This window comes from Aquarana catesbeiana, linkage group LG04, assembly GCF_042186555.1.
Source record: "Aquarana catesbeiana isolate 2022-GZ linkage group LG04, ASM4218655v1, whole genome shotgun sequence".
NCBI classification, from domain to species: domain Eukaryota; kingdom Metazoa; phylum Chordata; class Amphibia; order Anura; family Ranidae; genus Aquarana; species Aquarana catesbeiana.
Window position 1 is genome coordinate 427,159,482 of NC_133327.1, and position 15,970 is coordinate 427,175,451.

The following is a 15,970-nucleotide window of genomic DNA, read 5'->3' on the forward strand; positions in this document are numbered from 1 at the left end:
ACTTGCACAGAGACCCTGTGTGTGTCCATGGGCACTGGGTGTTTTTGTATGATTCTTTATGATTTATCACTGTGTAAGGGCTCCTCTCTTTCTTCTTTTCTATATTTGTTGACAATATTACACTATGTATAAAGCTCCTCCCCACATACATTGGGAGAAGGACTTAGGGCAAATTTACACGGACCACCAATGGCAACAGGCATTACAAACAATATATAAAGCAACTAAATGCTCTGCTTTATGGGAATTAGCCCAAAAAATATCTCTCCGATGGTACTTAACCCCAACAAAATTAGCCTGGTTTAATCGAAACGCCCCAAATTTATGTTGGAGATGCAACTCAGCTAAAGGCGACATAATGCACATTTTCTGGCACTGCAACCGCCTCAAAAACTACTGGGAAAGTATCTTCAGAATTCTAAGGGACATCACAACACAACATATTCCTCTATCACCCGACTTAGCGATTTTAAACCTAAATATAGATTCTATACCACAAACATTCAGACATGTAACAACACATATTCTAATGGCGGCAAGACTTAGCATAACTAGACTGTGGAAATCTGATAATATTCCTTCAATGGAACACACACTCGAATTAGTAAACACTCATTATAGCTATGAACTAATCATGGCTTCAAGTGCAAACCGGTTAACAAAAGAAAAAAAGCTATGGTTACCATGGGAGCAATGGACAGGTGCTGAAAAATTCCTATGATGGAAAATTTCTGAGTAGAAAAAGTTTTCTTGTTGTAAAACACTATTAACTACATTAGTCTTGATATAGTACCGAGTCAAAATAGTTACTCGACCATTTTCTCATCTTTATATAAAAATTCAGTATAACATAAACTTTGGTTACCCAATTCCATTAAGCCCAAACCTTTACCCCTAGGAGACAAAAGAGGTCCCAGTGGGGGTCTCCTAGGGGGACAATATTATATTCTATTCTATTTTAGAATATCCATTTAACTAGTAATTTCATCATACCAGAAATTCAAGTATATGCTTCTCATTATCATTTGTTATCTAGGATAAATAAGCACAAGTTATTCAAGATATTTTTATGTATTGTCATGCTTATAACTCTTTGTACAACGTCTTACAATGTCCACATTGTACTAATTTCTTTAAAACAATAAAAATTTTTGGAACAAAAAAAAAAAAATATTACACTATGTTTTCTATCAAATTTTTTTTGGGATGAGTTCGCATGAATCCACGTTTACCCTTCACGAGTGGAAGTTTTGCTCATATACACCGGGATTGGTTCCCTAAAGGCCCAGGCTGGGTTTAAGCCACTTGTTTGAATTGGCTTGCCATCTGGTAAGCATTCTACTTACTATTTGGCGCTCCTTCTGGGCATACATCAATTTTTTCATCACTGAAGATTTGAATTTACTTTGTGGACTTTAATGCACTATATAGGACTGTTTAATACTCTTTTTATACCTTAGTGGTATTCACATGTAAAAGGTTAAGCGGGTTTTTTTATTTCCTTTATATGTATAAAGTAGTGTGTGTTACATTTACCAAGCTTTCATTGCAGGTGTATTTTCCTGGTCCATTTGGTTTAGGGCTGGGTTCACACTGGTGCATCATTAGACATTGCATGTAATTTTCACCGCACAGCTGTGCAGATCACATGCGATGTCTGTGAGATGAAAATTAAGCCATACATATTGTATGGCTGAATTTGCATTGCATTCACACCAAAATGGTGCAGGACCCTTCTTTTGGTCCGCACTGGAATCGGATCGCATGGGTGTACCATTTGACAGTTTGCACTGCGATATGCGAACCAATCTGGGGGTGTCATTAACTTTCTATTGACACCCGCAGCAGTTTGCATAGGGCAGTGTGATGTGGGAACCAGCACTGAAATTGCGCTAGTTCCCGCACTGCACTTGTGTGAACCGAGCCCAAATTATGCCTAGTACACACGATGAGAGAAAAAAAAATGCATTTGGAGCAATTATCTGATAATCTATTCATTAGTACACTGGTTCATTGGTGTGGGACATGGTATGGACTGGGGGGGGGGACCCCACGCTGTTTTTTCTTTGTTTTTTTTAACCAGCAATTTTTTTTTAATCAGCTGTCAGCGGGGAAACCCATTGACAGCTTATGACTCTTCAGTTGTTAAGACTATAGGCATACTACAGGATCTACAGAGATAAGAATACAGGCAACTACAGGAATTTAGAAGGCAAGAAAAAACAGTAGCAGTATGCTCTTACATCATTGGTTGCTAAGACACTGTCAGCTATTGAGCCAACAGTGTCACAACGAACAATGACTCATCTCCAGTCCATTCAGCTGCCAGACCAATCATGGCTATTACTATATTTGGGTAATGGTATTTGCCAGCATCCCTGTCTCATTTTTGGAATGTTTGTGCAGGATCACTGTGACCCTTAACCCCTTTTCTCCTGATGCATGCTGGGGGAGGGGCTGTACCAGGAAGTCAGTCATGAGTGTGTGTGGAACTGGAAGCAGCTGCATGATACTTAGAGGGAGACCTGTTGTATTACGCCTCCTCCATGTAAGAATGTACATCGCTTTCTGAGTGAGTAATAAACCCTTCCCTGGTTAAGAAGTGCATCCAGTCTGTGTGTAACTTGCTGAGCGGATACTGACAGCATTGCTAGCAACACCCTGAGAGACCCCTTGTCGAAGGGACATAACAGTGACAAAGAGGATTGTGGATTTTAGCACACATGGCTTTCATAGGGTTTATTCAACCATTTATTCCTGCTGCTGAATCATGGAGCTCCTGGGTGGAGAGACTGGAGCAGTATATGGAAGCAAATAGTGTGGCTGTAGAAAAGAAAGTTGCAGTTTTCCTCACAGCATTGGGTCAAGCTGCATATGGCACTCTCAGAGACCTCATTTCTCCAGACAAGCTGGCCTCTAAGCCCCTGCCTGAGTTAATTCATGAGCTACATGAGCACTACAACCCAAAGCCTTTAGAAATCACAGAGCGGTTTAAATTCTACAGTAGGAGGCAGCATGCCGGGGAGGACATAAAGACTTATATCATTGTTTTACGTAAATTAGCTGCCACTTGTCAGTTTGGAGACTACCTGCAGATGGCTCTCCGTGACATGTTTGTCATGGGACTCTGTGACCCAGCCATACAGAATGTTTACTCACAGAACCCAACTTGACTCTGACGAAAGCCACGGGCCTTGCTATGGTCATGGAGTTGGCTACATGGGATGCCAAAGGAGAAAAAAGTTTAACCCTGCGCTTACCCAACAAAACAGCAGCTCACACAACAAATAAGCATTTTGTCAAAAATAAGTGCACAGACAAGTGTAGCGCTATAGATTTTTAGAAGCTTATGATATAACTTGTATAAAAATATGAAAAAGAAAAGTCTATGTCAATCCACAATATACAAAAAATTAAAAAATTAAGTCTCTGGTACTCTTCAGGTGTCTCTTCAAATACAAAGGACTGTTGTTAGTCCAAAGGGTATATAATTCCTTAATCACCACGTGGATAACACATGCAAAGAATTAGGTGTGATGGACCCTCCACATAGAAAAAGTGAAGGCTTACCAGAGGGATTGAACTCATAGGAACATACGTTCAATGAGTCAATATAGCTTGTATCACCAGCAGGCAATTAAAAGGAAGGACCTCCCAACTGGATGGTGACAAAACTCCAAATGTATCCAGAATCGTAAAGGAACTTTCTTTGAAATGGATGGCAAACCTTCCCATGGATCATCTCAGAGGAATAGCCCATCAGCTACTCCAGTGGTTCTCAACTCCTGTCCTCAGCCCATAAAGGATTATTCCAATATAACCACATGGTTTTTGGCATAGCCCCAGCTCCAGCCACCTGGCAGTGGATCATAGATGAGTTCCTGGCAGGCATACCTTTCACCCAATGTCTACTAGATGACATGCTCATCACTGGTTCCACTGATGAAGAACACAGAAAGAATGTTGAAGCTGTGCTAGAGAGACTCCAACGGTATGGTTTAAGTGTCAATATTTCAAAATACAAATTTCTCAAGTCTCGACTGGAATTTTGTGCCTACATTGTGGACTGACATGGGTTACACACTATTGAAGAAAAGGTAAAAGCCCTTACCCATGGCCCTACTCCCCAGAATGTCACACAGCTCAGGTCCTATCTTGGCCTCCTAAATTACTACCACCGTTTCCTGCCGAACCTAGCACACCAGCTCTACCTGTTACATTGCTTACTGGATGCAAGAGCTAAATGGATATGGACAGACAAATGTAAAGAAGCTTTTCGGCTTTCTAAAGAGCTCATTCTGTCCTCCTAAGTTCTGGTCCACTATGATTTAAAGAAACATGACACCTTGGCTTGTGATGCCTTGCCTTATGGACTGGGTGCCGTGCTTTCCCATGTCATGCCAGATGGCATGGAGTGCCCCATTTCTTTTGCCTCCAGGTCTTTAACCTCATTAGAACAAAACTACTCCCAGATAGACAAGGAAGCTTTGGCCATTGTATGGGCCACAAAATATTTCACACGCTTATCTATGGTCGGGAGTTCACACTTTTCACTGACCACAAACCTCATGTTTTATCAATACTGAATCCTCAGAAAGGAATTTCTACAACAACCGCATCTCACTTACAAAGGTACACTTTACTCTTGGCAACTTATACTTATTCAGATACCGCTCCCATGAGGGCCATGGCAATGCAGATGCATTTTCCAGATTACCAATTGGAGACCACCCACCTAGAGACATACACGTAGTGGAAGTACACAGGCCACCGTCCTGCATGTCCACCTCCCTAATTGCCAAACATACAGCCACAGATCCTTTCCTGTCTCAGACATTCTCGTATGTTGAGGCTGGATGGCCAGAGAAAGTCCCAGGTGAATTTCGTCCGTACTTTGCCAGAAAATGTGAGCTTGTGACTAATGCTTATTGCCTACAGTGGGACAATAGAGTGATTATACCTCAGTATTTGCAACTAACCATTCTAAGAATACTGCATGAGGGCCATCCTGGCATGGTGCACATGAAGCAGCGACCCCAAGACCCCGTGTCAAAGGGGCATAACAGTTTTCTACATTAAACTGGCAATCAGAATATCTCTTGAACAGCAGCTTGATGGGGCCAGAGATAGGTTACTGGTTGCTAGGATGGCAGCGACCACCAGGGACCTGGCAACCCATGAGTCCTGTGCAGGAAGCGGTCATATTCATGACTGCTTCCCAGCATATGCTTGTCCTACTCTGAGCACTGATGTCTCTCTATACACCAGCTTAGAGTTAGTCTTTATTACTAGTTTTCTAATCTGTAAACTGATGTTAATTCTCTTTGAATTTGTCACAGCCATAGCATCAGGTTCTTTTAGTGTCAGTAACAAGAACAACCTAAATTAGTCACTCGTGTCCGAAACTATAACTAAACTGGAACAAGGTTTCACTGCATTAGATGCAGATTGTTTTAACTAAACCCTACCTTCAAAAAAGTGGTGTACATGCCCTACTGAATTCCCCAATTATCTTTTTTTGCCTGAAAATCTAAATGAGATACATGTTTGAATAACATATTTTTCATTGCATAGCGAAATAAAAAACAACTTTCAAAGTTAAAAGAGAATGATAAGAAATGCAATTCTGAGCTGCAAGAGTATGAATGTGTAAAAAAGATATCTGCTAATATTAATAGAAATGTACCATGTAGATTGCAGCACAGACAATGATGATGAATGTGCCAATGAATGTACCGATAAGACTTATCAACTTTATGCAGATCTGGTTTCTAGTCACACTGGTAGTAGCAAGCTGAAGTTGACCCCTCAAGACAAAAAGAAGAAAAAAGAGCAGATCGTTGAGTTAGGAATTTAAAGGTCTCACACCATGAAAATCTTGCTTTGATGGAGAATTTAATTTACATTTATGATTAAATGATTGGACAAAGTATGTGTAAATATGTACCAGCAGAAAAAAGAAAACAGTTGGAGAAAATCGTGCAAGCAGTAAACTCAGGTAATGCTGCTCCTTGTCCAAAAAAATGACATGAACAACATGAAGAATGCATATCAAGGTATAAAAGGAGATATAATAAAGAAATAGGCCTTGGGCATTAATAAACAGTAATGCCCTGTACACACGGTCAGATTTTCCGACGGAAAATGTGCGATCGGGGCTTGTTGTCGGAAATTCCGACCATGTGTGGGCTCCATCGGACTTTTTCCATTGGATTTTCTGACACACAAAGTTTGAGAGCCAGCTATAAAATTTTCCGACAACAAAATCCGATCGCCTCAATTCCGACCATGTGTGGACAATTCCGATGCACAAAGTGCCACGCATGCTCAGAAGAAATTCCGAGACGGAACTGCTCGGTCTGGTAAACTTAGCGTTCGGAATGGATATAGCACTTTCGTCAGGCTGCAATGTTTTAAATTGTTTAATGCAGCGCACTCTCTTCTTCTTTATAATGCTAGAATAATTAAGTTGTTTTGCTGCTCATATTCACACAGAGTTCTCACAAACTTCTTTATTTATTATTTCTCGTGATTTCATCAATATAATAATTTTGTTTGTCACATCTGACTCAAAAATGTTTTTTTTTTGGGTTATTATTTTTTTCAAGCCTGATTTTTTTTTTTTTTTACTCCAGAATTTTTTTGGGTGTGTTTTGTGTTATGTTACCACAACACCATTATTATCTTGTATTATTTAATCTCAAGGAGGTTGCTTGGTGTTGGTGTCTCTTGTTAATTTCACATTGTCTTTTTGAAATGTACCTGCCTTCTCACAAACAAACTGTCTTTTTTGAAGGAAAACACACATAGGCGAGTATAATTGAAACCAAAAAACCTTTATTAATTGATCCGAACCAAACAAAGAGGGAGGCAACGCTGGAGAAACATCCGAAATTGGTGAAGCCTTTGGCCCCCAGGGTACACATCAATTATTTCCTGCCAAAATTGGTGGCCTGAGGAGTCCATATCTAAGGGAGTGCAGTCTGGTCCAGAAGTCCAAGAGATCAAGAACAGCAGCAGATGACATACATGTCCACAAGGTTGTGGTCATACAAGAGCCTGCATCTTTAGTCAGACCAGACTGAACCCAGGGCCATCACTCTCTGGTCTTCCTTCCATGCTTCCTTCCACGTTGTGGCTCTGGTGGTGGAGTTGTGGCAGGAGGAGGAGGAGGATGGTCCAACTCACACAGATGGGTATTGGGTGTGATTTCGCCCTCACCCCCTTAGTTAAGGCTTTATAAAGAAGGTCCTCACACATGAGGCGTTGGCCCTCCTGCATGTCCTGCAGTTTGATGGCAGCCATGGAGGCAAAGGCCTCTTCACGAGTGGGGAAGGCTCTGAGGGACGCAGAAGCCTCCTGAATTAGCCTGAGTGCTGAATCCTGCATGTTACTCCCCTTCCTGGGTCTTTTGTTTGGAAGGCGGAGGGGAGGGACCTGCGATTCTGTCAGGCTCCTACTGGTCCCAGGCCTTCTCCTGGCTGCCACTAACCCCCGCCTCCTCCTGGCTGCCACATTCCACAGCCTCCTCCTGTGTGCCACATTCCACAGCCTTCTCCTGGCTGAGGTCTTCCTGTGTATGAAAAAGGGACATTGTTTTAGTTTTTTATTCATCAATCACACACAATTTTCATCTCATGACTGTTGCAAATTGAATGTTAACAAATATAACAGACTATCATTCTGAGCCCAGCATTTTTCATTCTTGTCCCAATTATTTTTGCCCACTACTGTCTATTGATATGTAAAACACTTTTTTAAATCATCAATTAGTGATCAATAAACAATGAACATCATTTATTTATTGACCAGAAATCTGTAGAAGAATGCTATACCTGGCTCCAGCTGGGCTCCTCCACTTCTTCCTGGCTGGAAGTCCCAGGTTGGACATCGGAAGCCTCAGCTGGGGTGGAAGATAGGGTGGAAGGAAGAGTGGAAGGAAGGGTTCCCTGACTTCAGTGTGGTCTGACAGAAAACAAAGTCTCTCATAGTACCACAGCCTGAGTACATAAACGTCATCTGCTGCAGCTCCTGATCTCTGGGAATCCGTGACCTTCTTGCGCACCCTAAGATAAGTACTCCTCAGGCCACCAATTGTGGCTTTTAAATAGGGGATGGTTGCCGTTGGGACCACCGGCTTCACCAACTCCAGCAGTTTCTCCAGCGCTGCCTGCCTCTTCTGTTTATTATTGTATTGGGGGTGTTTCACCTGCCACAGACAGGGGCAGCTCCCTGTACTTGTCTATGAACAGGGGGAGGAAGTTGTGGTCATTGAAGCCATCCATTTTCTCTGCAAGACACAACACAAGATAAACCCTAAGGTCAGGCTAAAGTCTCCTAATCTTCTCCCAATATAGGCCTCAATTTCTAAGCAGTATAGGCCCAAGTTTAAATGTTTCCTTCGTTATCCTTCATTATCCTTCCTTCGCTTACAGATCTTACATAAGACGCACGCGTGTTACGCTTTATATACACTGCGCATGCGTGAAACTCTGCCCGCCCCTGACGTTCTTTCTAGTCTATTCCCCGCCCCTTCTCGTTTGGCGCAGTGGGGGAAGAGCACATGGCAGAGAAACAACAGGTGCGTGCTTATTACAGCAACAAGGAGGAGGAAAGCCCGGAGCCAGAAACATCCCGATCACGGAGGAGATGATTTAAGGCCTCAAATATGTCCTTTGGGGAGATGTTGGAGATGGTTGACATCCTGAAGAGGGCTGACTATGATGGGAAGTATGGACCTTACCCCAACCCCAATGTCAGAAAAGCCAAAGTGGTCAAGAGTTTGCAGAAGAATTTTGGTGTACGACGATCCAAGGATCCACTCAGGAAGCGGTGGTCGGACCTCAAATTAAGGGAGCACGATCAGTATAGAAGGATCATGAGAGTGCTGCAAAAAAGTAAATAGTTGTCCTGTGTTCCTATTCTTGATTTTTCTACATCGTGCTGCTCCATGTGCTTTTCTTTACTGTTGTACAGTTTAAAATGGCAACTTTCATGTTCATGGGCACATTATTCGTTCATATGAAACATTGTTCGTTCGGCATAGAAAACACCATGTTTTGGACATATGCATTTGAATTAATTTTTGCTAGCCTAGTTCTCTACAAATAATTTTGGTGTCTAGATGGGTTTGTAACTAGAATGAACTGCAAACTAGATTCTGTGTAAGGAGAAGACACTCAGCAGCTGTTTACACATCTGGACACTGGAGCACTAGTGTGGGACACCAGAACACCCTTTTTATTAGGGGGTCCCACACAGGTGCTCCAGTGTATACTATAGGGGTGTCTCCATCTGTGAAGCTTGTACAAAACAGGTAAGTATTCAAGCTTGACAAAGGAAAAAATATTTCTTCATCTTGAAACTCTGCCAAAACAGACCATTGTACCCCACTTCCAAGCAATGTTTCATATTCCTATTTCTGCCATCAAATATCTGTGTGCTAAGTATACCTTTTTTTTTACATAGGGGAGAAAAGACTCGGAGGACACCACTCATCCGAGGAGACAACAGACCCCCCACATCAGGAAGAAGGAGAAATCCCCCAAAGCCAACAGGAGGAGGAGGAAGGAGACATAATCGAAATAGTCACCACAACAGGTGAGTGTCTGCGACCACAGGCTCAGGTAAGAGATGGATGCTGGCATATTTATAATATATGGTGTGTTTTTGTTTCTATATTTTTAGGTGATCGTGATGTTGTGGATGAAGGACATTTCACCAGTGAGAGTGCCCAGATCCTGATCGGGGAGATCATGGGGTGTAATAGGGACTTGGAAAACATCCAGAAAAACATCAATGATGTTCAAAACAAAATGAAGAAAATCATTGATGTTTTAGGGAGAGTTTAAAACACCTCCAAATCCCTGACTTTTTTGTTTTTTTTTGGAATTGAAAAATGTTTTGCACTTTTTTGACATATTCTCGAAAAGCCAAGTTTTGAAGATGCACACAGTGTGTCAACATGTGCTATCTGCCATCAAGGGAGATCAATGGACGCGTTTTGTGGGTGCAACCCCTTCCTCAATAATAAAGTAGCTGAGAGGAAGGGGTTGCACCCCCAAAACACGTCCCTTGATCCCCCGTGATGGCAGCTAGCACATGTTGACATTCTGCAATTTGTGTGTATCTTCAAAATTTGGCTTTTCCAGGGGTGACTTTATCCCATCTGAACGCAATATCAAACACAGTTTATAAATACTCATGTCTGATATTGCCTTCCATTTCTAACAAAGGTTAACTTTGTAAGTTCCAGATTTGTGTATTTCTTTTTGCTTTTAAACATGCCTGTTTTACCTTAAATGGACATTTTTACTTTTAATAATGTGACCAAAAAAATTGTTATACAACAAACATGTTGGTTTGTTTTAAAAACCTTTTCTAAATGCACATGTGATTGTGCTGGTATTAAAAAGATTGATAATTAAGAATGTGTGGATTATTGTTTCAATGCTCCAAAACTTCTTTGTGCTAAAATTGGTGTTTTCTGTGACAATGGGGGTTATTTCCTAAGGGCAAATCCACTTTGCACTACAAGTGCAGTTTCAGTGCAGTCTCAAGTGTACTTGTAGTGCAAAGTGGATTTTCCTTTAGTAAATAACACACAACAGTGCTTTCTAATGTTACACAATCACGCCATTTTCAGGACTACACACATTTCAGTCAGGGTCAGCTAAAAGAAACACAAGCAGTAATAAATGTCAGCAAATATTTTAGTAGGTAAACTAATTTCTTTATTTAAAAAAAGGCTCAGACATTGTCTGGCATATTGATGGCCCTCCTTCCCCCAAAGTATTCATGGTATCTTAGACGGACCTCGCGGGCACTCAGGGGGGCAAGCCAGGACGGCCAGCCTCAAGTGCCGTCAGGTTTGGTTCATTTACATGAATTCTGGCCTCAGGCCCCACTGAGGCAGCATAGTTGGCAGAATTTTGACTTAAAAAGTTGTGGAGAACACAGCACGCCAGGATGATATGATTCAGTTTATACATGTGTATAGGTGTAAGAAATAGGCAGAACCGGCTGGCCATGATTCCAAACGTGTTCTCCACCACCCTTCAGGCTCTGGCCAGCCGATAAGTAAAAACTCTCTGGTCCGGAGTGAGGGTCCTCATTGGGAATGGCCGCATAAGATGGTCCCCCAGCGCAAATGCTTCATCCGCAACGAAGACGAATGGGAGTCCTTCCACATTGTCTTCTGGAGGTGGCAAGTCCAAGCTGCCATTCTGGAGACACCCGTAGAACTCCATCTGGGTGATGACTCCACCATCTGACATCCTGCCATTCTTCCCCACGTCCACATACAGGAACTCATAAGTAGCCGACACCACCGTCAACATCACAATACTATTGAACCCCTTATAATTATAATAGTATGACCCAGAATTGGGTGGTGGGACGATGTGGACATGTTTCCCATCAATTTCCCCTCCTCAGTTAAGAAAGTCCCACCGCTGGGCAAAGTGGAAGGCCACAGTCTGCCATTCCTGTGGGTTGGAAGGAAACTGTGGAGTCAAAAAATAGCAGATTAGACACAAACATTCTTGGCCAACATCAGTATAACATTTATTTTAGGGAGTATTTAAAGACAAAGGTATAAGGTCCACCTATCAGATTTCCCCCCCCCCCCCATGGGCCATTTTATACATTTTATGGGGGGGAGATGTTTTGGACAGGTAACCCTCTCCACTTCATTGAGAGATGAATGCATAAATAATGTGTATTACTTTGGCCAGCCCCTCCTTACTTTACACTATTGGCAGCCCACTTAATAGGTAAGAAGTGTCATAATACAAAGATATAAATACAAACTGTACACATTTGAGCACATTTTTACATTCTGCTATTACCTATCAAGATAATAATAGGATACAAAAACTTGAAACAGTACAATTTGAAAGTATTCAGGCAGGCCCTTGCACTACATGCTTTGGGGAATTCATCCATAAATCTGACCACTAAAGAGGTGGGTATAGTGTGTATAGGTTTGGCAAAGTCAGCAGATAGAGGATTGGTATCAGCTGAGTTAGCAGTTGGGGGGAGGGAGGGTTCAAAAAGATTTTGGGAGACCAAAAAAAGCCTCTGGCACTCTGCCTGAATTTAAAGCACACATCACAAATGTACACATTTTAGGGGGTATTTAGGGTAAAGCACTACTATGGATCTGACAAAATACATTGTTAAGTGACTACATGAGGTCAATATAGACCCAGGAGAGCATGCTGGGGAGGTAAGTGAAGGAAAATATGTATGAAGGACAAAAAAAAATTACATAGAAATCCAGCATGCATGAGGACAAAGGGGACATTCACAGCATATTACAATCATGGTAATTAGGGATTAAGGAAAGAAATACAATATATTAACAAACATTATATACAATAAAATGTGATAAAGGATAAAAATCTTACCTTACCTTCTGCAGGACCTGGATGATGGCAGAACAGGTCTCCGGGATTATGATCCCCAGAGCCTGGGGGGAGATACCTGTCGAGAACTTGAGGTCCTACAGGCTTCTCCCCATCGCCAAGTACCGCAGGGTGGTGACTAGCCTCTGCTCCAGAGTGATGGCTTGTCTCATGCAGGTATCCTGCCTGCTGATATAAGGGGTCAGCAAAGCCAACAAATGGTGAAATATGGGGTAGATCATCCGGAGAAAGTTCCTGAAATCATCAGGATTATTCTCACGGATCTAATGGAGCAAAGGCACATGACAGAACTGGTCACGCTGGAGCAACCAATTCTTGGTCCATGAACTCCTCCCCACCCTGTTCATGGACTGGACTTGTGTCAAGGTAAGGACCCCAACACCAAGCCCCCACACAGCACGAACTCTATGAGGAGTACGTATACGCAACATGGCTAGAAAACGTTCGGCTGGTCAGAACGAAGTAACAGAACGCACTGAAGAACAGCAAGGCCTGTGAAGAGCGACCTGAAAATCAGTAATGAACGAACATGAACACAATGACAAGTCAATTGTACTCACTGCACGCACAGATACAAACCCACAAGCACAAACTGAACAGCAGAAAACGATCTTAAAACCACGAGTCTGAAAAAGCACGAATCGTCTCTCACCAAACTTTTACTAACAGGAGATTAGCAAAAGGAGCCCAAAGGGTGCCACGCTTGGTTCTGAACTGCCCCTTTATAGTCTCGTCATACGTGGTGTACGTGACCACGTTCTTGGCGATCGGAAATTCCGACAACTTTGTGCGACTGTGTGTATGCAAAACAAGTTTGAGCCAACATCCATCGGAAAAAATCCATGGATTTTGTTGTCGGAATGTAAAATCAATGTCCGATCGTGTGTGGGGGGCATAAGTCTGAACTTTCTTGTTCAATCTTTTTTATTGAAATAACAAAGGATTTACAAAGGGTTTAACATTATACACATCTCTGTTGTCAATGCATACGTTTCACTCATTATACATATTTGCAAATATCTGAATCAATGAACAATATAGTATAAGGAATATGCAGTTTATGTATGTTCCACGGGTCCTATAACCTGTATGGTCTTATGCGATCCTACTCAATGGTCGCCTCAACTGGACTTGTTAAATATTGTCATACAAATATTACTTTTGATCCTGTGTCCATTCAAATGTTACTAAAGGATTGCTAGGGTTCGTGTATATATTAAAGTACTCGTTTGAATCAACATCAGCTTTGGTAGTAACTTTCAAAGGATAACCAAATAGACTAAAATAAAAATGAAATAACAAAAAAAAACTAAAATAAAATATAAAATATAAATCAATCAGCGCTTGTTGCAAATCTACGTATTATTACAATAGTGTTGGTTTATTATTCCACTTTGCCTTTGGAGTACCATTCTTGCCACGGTGCCCATAGTTTAGACACCATGTCAAATTTCCCCATAGCTAAAGATTGTAAAACTTCATATGTACCATGTGTATGGACTGTTGTTATTACCTCCGCTATTGTTGGGGTCTCCGTGTCTTTCCAGTGTCTAAGAATTGTTAGTCTGGTAGCTAACATAATGTGGGATATTATAGTTCTGTGAAGGGGTGGTATGAACTTTAATTCTAGTTAAAGTATGGTCATTCCTGGTGTAAGTGTGAAGCTCATCTGAATAATATTGCTTATGATGCTTTCGGCCTGGGACCACAGTTTTTTAATCTTGGGGCAACTCCATAACATATTAATCTACATACCCGTACTTCCACATGACCTCCAGCAATTCGGTGAGGCATTTTGAAAGATCTTGGATATGCAACTTGGAGTTAAATACCATCTAAGGAGAATTTTTTGCTGCATTTCCCTCAAATTTGCGCTTTTGGTAGAAAGGCAGGTAAATTTAAATGATTTCCCCCATTGTTCTATTGGGTATTCCTCCCCCAGTTCTCTTTCCCATGCTGATATAGAATTTGTTTTTACGCACATGTTTTTCTCTTGTAGCCCTGAGTATATAATTGATATTCCTTTATGTATTCTCGGGGTTTGTAAATAGTAATTGGTTATTTGTTTAGGTAGAATAGTGAGTATATTAGGATTTTTCTTGATAAGTTGTGAGATTTGTATATGTTTGTATTGTTCTGTTGTTGGGAGATGGAACTCTGTCTTTAACGTTTGAAATGTTTTAATTGAGGCAGTATCTAATATGTCTTCTAGATAGTGGATTCCCTTTTCTTGCCATGTTTTTAAATTGATGTCTGGGATTAACTGGTTAAGAGCTGATATGGGAAGTTTTAGAGGTAGTTTCGTGCCGGACCAATGTGGATAGTTTCTAAGGTGGACCCAGGCCCTTATGGAGGCTAGTATAGTGGGGGTTACTTTACTATCTAAGGAAGTGTTAAGGTGGGCTGTTAATAAAAAATCTTTTAAAGTGCCCTTTGGTATTTGTGTTTGCTCTATTTCTGTCCAAAGTGTCTGAGAGTCTGGGACCAGCCAATGTTTTAGTTGTGCCAGTACCGTTGCAAAATAATAGTCCTGTAAATGAACGTGACCCATCCCCTCTGCTTTTCTATGTTTGATTAATTTGCTGAAAGCACACTTGGCTTTTTTCGCTTGCCATAAGTATCTGTTCAGTATAGGTTGAAGAGTATTAAAGTATGAATTTGGTATTGGTATTGGAAGGGTTCTAAAGAGATATAATAATTGTGGTAATATCTGCATCTTGAAAGCTGCTAGTCTTCCTAGCCAAGTTCATTTCTAGTTATTGTCTTTAGTTTGTCTTCTAGGGATTTCATAAATGGGATGTAGATGGCAGCTATAAGGTTTTCTGTTTTAGGGGTTAGTGTGATACCTAAATATTTGATTTCATCTGCCTTCCATATGTAAGGGAATTTTTGTTCTAAATTTTGTTTGGTTTGTTCTGGGATTCCTAAATTTAAGATATATGATTTGGTCTCATTCACTTTATAGTACGACACTCTATTGAATGTTTGTAGTGCCTTGTGAACCATGTTCAAAGATGTGTCAGTGGGGGCGTGGCCAAGCAGCGCATGTAGAAGGACGCATATCTCCTCTGCTCCGCCGAGAATCCATGCTTTCATCCTGAAAACAGTCCATCCGTGCCGGCGACAAGCCCGAACGAACCGCACACTGCCTGTGACCCTGCCGCTCTGCCACATTGACCTGTTCGCGGCCATGGATCATGCCGAGAAGGGGTAGGGATGCAGCTCAGGCCCAAGATGGCGCCTTGCCACAACGCTCACAGAAGGAGAAATATAAGGAGGCAGCCCAGAGACTTTTATATGGCACTAAAACGTCCAAGGAGCTGATATCCCCTACATCTGACCTTAGTGAAGAGGAGGGGGGCCAGATGGTGATGGATAACACTATCCCACTGGAGGATGCGGATGGATCCTCTACAGACTGGGCCGCAGTGAGTACCGCTGGACATTCACTCCAGGAAAATCAGACACCCTCTCTGCCCCTAGACCACACTGAGCCCACTCTAAGGGACATCCTTTCAGCAGTAACTATCTCACTGTTAACA